The sequence below is a fragment of the Mastigoproctus giganteus genome, chromosome 8 (genome assembly GCF_048544385.1).
Source record: "Mastigoproctus giganteus isolate SK-2022 chromosome 8, ASM4854438v1, whole genome shotgun sequence".
NCBI classification, from domain to species: Eukaryota; Metazoa; Arthropoda; class Arachnida; order Uropygi; family Thelyphonidae; genus Mastigoproctus; species Mastigoproctus giganteus.
This window is the reverse complement of record NC_143582.1, coordinates 12,985,309-12,991,308: the sequence shown is the minus strand read 5'-3', so window position 1 is coordinate 12,991,308 and position 6,000 is coordinate 12,985,309.

Sequence of the window (6,000 nt, the reverse complement as noted above, 5' to 3'; positions counted from 1 at the left end):
AGCTAACTGTTTCTATCAAGATATGTTCAATTAACTTGTAACGTAACATTTTCAATAAAACAGCATAATCATTACATATGGTACTTAGTGTATTTCATATCCATAAAATAAAATACCTTTTTTATGGATATGAAACATACTGGTCCACTAGATACGGACCAGTGTGTTTATTAGGAAGGATGGGCGTAACTGTTAGAGATCCTGTACATTTTTGTACAGGATCTCCCCTAACCTACTACATTTTTGGACTAAAGCAAAACCAATTGGTAATGAAATTTTCAGACAGAAATGAAGCCACTTCCTATGGTGCTAACGACGCCAATTCAGTCACTAATGTTGATTCAGTAGAGTAAATAGCAGGTAGTAATATTATGCAAGAATAAAAGCTTCAAAGCCACCAAAGTAGCCTCCCATGTCAACAAAAGAAAGAGTTCAAAAACAAACAGGGGGAAAAAAAATGCGTTTAATAAAATTTGCTTCTCAAGATTTTGATCAACATCAACCTTCTACATAGACTTCTCATCAAGAAACTGGACTATCACAACATGAAATTACATTCAAGAACTTCCTGAAGATTTTTATCCAGAAAATTTGAGTTCAAACAAATTATTTAAGGATTTTAAATTGATTTCTCAACTGGCTAGACAGAGTATACCACAACAACCAGCTTCGATTGCATCATCCACAAAAAGAAACAAAATAATATTTCAGCTCAACTGCCTGTTGTAGACCCTCCATAAGTTTCAACAGTTGGTTGGTTAGGTTTTATTGGGGCATTAGCAACTAAGGCTATAATGCGCCAAAACCTAAAGTTTCAACAGTAGTCGAGCATGAAATCATTTACAAGAACATCGAACATGACAGAAACTCCTATAAAGAATTTGAATGATAATTTCTGAAAAATACACTTGGAGCTGTTTGTGACATCTGTGATTGATTGATATGAAAATGATGTAAAATTGTGCACTCCAGGAAGTTATCTGTTACTTCCCTTAGAATTTCCAACTGCAGTAATGACTATGAAGGCCTGACCCTATAACCTTGTGCAAGGCAAGGATGTTTTCACATGAAATAAAACATCTTTCATGCATACAAAGTGCACATGCTGTTCTTTTTTATAGTTTAAAAAGTTTTTCTCTAAAAGTATTATGAACGAGAAGGCACTTAACGTATATGTTGGGACAAAATTTTAGTGATCAGTTCCAGTGCCTGTAGATCATATCTCTTCAATGCCCATTTTACCTGAAGAAAGGTTTCACAAAGGACCTGAAATGTAGCCCTTAAATTGGGAGTACTCAGTCAAGGACTTTGTTCCTTCTAGTACATTCCAGTGAAATTAAAATTTTGTTAGCAACACGTGGATTGTGTCTTCTCATTTAAAATACAGTTGAACTTGGTTATAACGAGCACGGAAATAACAAGATCATGGCTGTAATGAGCAAAAAGCCATAATGATTTTAATTTATGCATATTCCCATACAATTTCTCACTGTTATAATGAGTGTACTACTCCGATATACCATAAAAATTTTGGTAACAATGCAAACATTCTTAATTGCTCGGGTAGTTGAGAAAACCCAATTCTTGGAATAGACAAAAATGAAAATGGCGACTTAGCTTTTATGACCACCCGCATCGGATTAGCGACCAGCCCTTTTGGGGATGGGGCTATATAATAGTGCATTGGCATTCTGCTTGTCGCATTACCCTATTTACAGGTTGTCTTGTATTCACCGAACCATAAATTTATTTCGGGACTTCTAAGGTCACTTTACTGTTATTTTAAAGTAAAATCAGTTGGAAATGAACCCTTCCTTTGGAAACATTTCTACTAACAAAAGAAAGTCTCTCTTGATTCAACAAAAAAGTCGAAATTATTTGCGAGTTAGTTATTTGGTTTTTTTAGGAGCATTAGCAACTAAGGCTATATTGCTCCGGGTATATGCAGTGGTCATTAGCATTAGCATTAGCATTAGTAGAGGCATTTGATGCAAGAAAGCAAGCTTATGCAGCATCAGCCAAAAAAAAAAAAAAAAAAACTCACTTCCACTTCACCCCTCTGTTCGTTCAAAATACCTGTCCAGCTGAGCCTTAAACTTATTTAGGCTATCAACCTCCACCACAAGGGATGGAAGTCTGTTCCACCAACCAACCACCCGCTGGCTAAAGGCAAATTTCCGCACGTCTATCCTACATCTGTCTTTCCTCAATTTGAATTTATGCCCTCTCAGGTGATTTTTCTGAGCTAGAGGAAGAATCCCATCAGCATTGAGCATGCTTAAACCATTCAAGGCTTTATACACCTCTATCAGATCACCTCGCTGGTGCCTAGTCTCCAGACACTGTAATTTGCAAAACTTAAGCCTTTCTTCGTAAGAGCACCCCTTTGTTCCATTCACTAATCTTGTTGCCCTTCTCTGTACTCGTTCCAGCAGCTCTACATCCTTCTTGAAATGAGGCCTCCAGACCTGTATACAGTACTCTAGGTGTGGCCTGACCATCGCCTTATACAATGGAATAATCACCTCCTTATCCCTGCTGGAAAAATTCCTGTATATCATTGACAATACTCCATGAGCTACTCTTGCAGCCCGTCTGCACTGCTCAGAGAACTTCATATCTGCCTGCACAACCACCCCCAAGTCCCTTTCATTCTCTACCACTGTCAGTGTAGTACCACAGAGTTGATACGTTGCTCTGGGGTTCCTGTTTCCCATGTGTAGTACTTTACATTTGTCAATGTTAAACTTCATTTGCCACCTCTCAGCCCATCTGCTCAACCTTTCCAGATCCTGTTGCAGCAGCATAGTGTCAGTAGTGTCCTTGACAACCCTGCCAACCTTTGTATCGTCTGCAAACTTGGACATTAAGCCCGATATACCATCATCAATATCATTTATAAATACAGAAAACAATAATGGACCCAACACTGAGCCCTGAGGGACTCCACTAATAACATCAGTCCACAATGAGCAGTGTCCATTGATTACCACTCTCTGTCTTCTCCCCCTCAACCACCCCTTTATCCATAGCAGCAATTTGCCTCCAATGTCACACTGCTCCAATTTGTGTAGCAGTCTTCCATGTGCAACAGTATCAAAAGCCTTTCTAAGATCCAAGTATATAATATCAAAGTTATTCCCTGCATCCAGTTCTTTTGTGACTGCATCATAGTATCCAATCAAGTTGGTCAGGCAAGACTTCCCCTTAACAAAACCATGCTGTGTCTGAGCTATAACTGAAGTCTTGTCTAAATGATCCTGCAGTGCTTCTTTAACCAGTGCCTCCATTAATTTTCCTGGAACAGAAGTTAAGCTCACAGGTCTATAATTACTTGTGTCAGCCTTTGATCCTCCTTTGTGAATTGGGGTCACATTTGCACATTTCCAGTCTATGGGTACCTCCCCTGAGTCCAAGGAAGCTCTCATAATTATGGCTAAGGGTTTGCTTACTTCCTTTGCTGCCTCCTTTAATATAACTGGATAGATCCCATCCACCCTGGGTGCCTTTTTTATGTTTATATTCAACAGCTTCTTCTCCTCCACTTTACTCCCAGTTATTTCAAGATTCTGTAGCTTACTGCTAGAGTTGAATACACCTCTGGCATTCCCCTCGCTGAATAACTCCTCATGTGTGAATGTCGATGCAAAATATTCATTTAGTTTGTTAGCTACCTGAGCAGGATCATCAACAGTTGACCCATCAATATCAAGTGGACCAATCTGATTCATCCCCTTCCTTCTAGAGTTTACATAAGTAAAGAACTCTTTGCTGTTTTTCTTTGCATCCCTTGCCAAGGATTTCTCGTAATCTGCCTTCGCCTGCCTAACCTCCTTTGTAACTTGGTTGCATATCAACTTGTATCTATCATAGGCTTCTGTGTCATGTGTTAATTTGTATGTATCCCATGCATTTTTCTTCTCTGCCATATGCCTCATTAGTTCATCTGACATCCATTTTGGCCTAAACCTTGAACAATATTTCTTAGTTGGTATGTAAAGCCTAGTAGCTTCCAAGATAAGTTCTTTGAATGCTTCCCATTTTGAATTTGCTGTTGGTAACATCATCAGTTGGTCCCACTGTATAGAATTTAAATACTGTCTCAGTCCATCGTAGTCGCCTTTACGGAAGCAATAACCCTTCCCTTTACCCCTAATGGTAGTTACCTCTTTGAGTAAATCCCACTTCAGCACCCTGTGATCACTGCCACCTAGTGGTTCATTTATCTGCAGATTCTTAATGCATGAAGAATCACTGCTGATAATCAAATCAAGAGTATTACTCCCTCTAGTTGCCTCCCGAACATGCTGATGTAGAAAACAATCATCCAATAAATCCACAAAAGCCCTGCTAGTGTGTGAGTAACCAGCCCCCAAATTCCAGTCAATATCTGGGAAATTAAAATCTCCCATTATAAGACACTCTGATTTACTGGCCCACTCTATTTCCCTGTACAGTTCCTTATTATACTCATCAGAGTCATTAGGCCTATAGCACACTCCTACTCTCAATTTTGATCTCCCAATGTTTATGTCACACCAAACTGACTCCACATTGCACTGTCCAGCAATGTCGACTGGCTTCACTTCCTTGGTTTTTATGTGTTTCTTAACTAATAGCATAACCCCTCCCCCCCTTCCTATCCTGTCTATCCTTTCTGTAGACGTACTCCCCAAATTGCAGTTCTGCATCCCTTATATCTGTGTGACACCACGTCTCTGATATCCCAACAATATCTGCCTTCGATGTTTTGAGCAATACCTCAAATTCATCAAATTTATTTACTAAACTCCTAGCATTGGTGTACATGCAAGTATACCTGCACCTGTTTCTATTCTTAGCTACCCTAACACAACCCATGTGTTTGCTTGTACCGCAATGGCTCCCAGCAGTCTCTGAAATACCATGCATCTTGTTTTTCAGGCTTCTGCTCATTCTAATAGAAGCAGTGCAAGAATCTCTTTCACCTCTGCCAGTGGCTACTGTCAATCTATTGGTCTTTGTCTCCCCCCAAGCTAGCAGTTTTCCGACCCACCTAACACTGCCTCGATAGCATCAGCAAATATTCTTGCACCCTTTCTATTTAAGTGTATCCCATCCCTGTAGAAGCAATCTCTCCTGTTAACAAGTACAGTCCAGGCTGAAAAAAATTCTACCCCTTATTTGGTTTGCGAGTTAGTTATTTGTTTTTTTTAGGAGCATTAGCAACTAAGGCTATATTGCTCCGGGTATATGCAGTGGTCATTCCCTGACCTTTCTGCATCTTCCGTATTTGGTGGCTCACAGGCTCGAACCCGTCTAATCAAGAAGCATGTGCTACGCACTGCTGCTCCTGCCCACCTGGCTATGGAGGCACCTTCTGTGAGTTAGAATGTGGTTCAAAAAATGTTGCAGTGTGTAAAAAGTTTTCTTTGTCCTCTTCAACAGTATCGACATTGTGGAAGAATAAATATGTTTACATATCTGTTTACATATCGGCACTGGAAAAGAACATAACCGAAAAAAATAAAAATAAATAAAATAATAAATTTAGAAAGTGAGAGGTTAAAAATGTCGATTGGTTCACTACACAAAACAGCGCTGGATTTTCAATAGATGGTCTGATCGTGAAGGCTCAAGCGGAAAAATTGGCTAAACAATCTGGACACAATGATTTTGTATGTAACAACGGTTGGCTGAACTGATTTAAAAACCGAATATAACATGTAGGTATATACTATTATTTTTCTCTCTAATATTTCTTTTGTTTTTTGAATCTATCTTTTTATCAAGTTATTGAGAATTTTTTTTTGTTTGTTATTGGCACATCAGCTTCTGTGGCCATAATGCACCTCCCAATGTTTTTGCAGTACTCTGATCCAAGCCCGAGGCGGGATTCGAACCCACGACCTTTAGGTTGCCAGGCAGGCACTTTACCCACCCGGCTAGCCCGGTCGGCTATTGAGAATTAAAAAAATAATAAGAGGTAGATAAAACTCATCACTTATATAGTGAGACCAG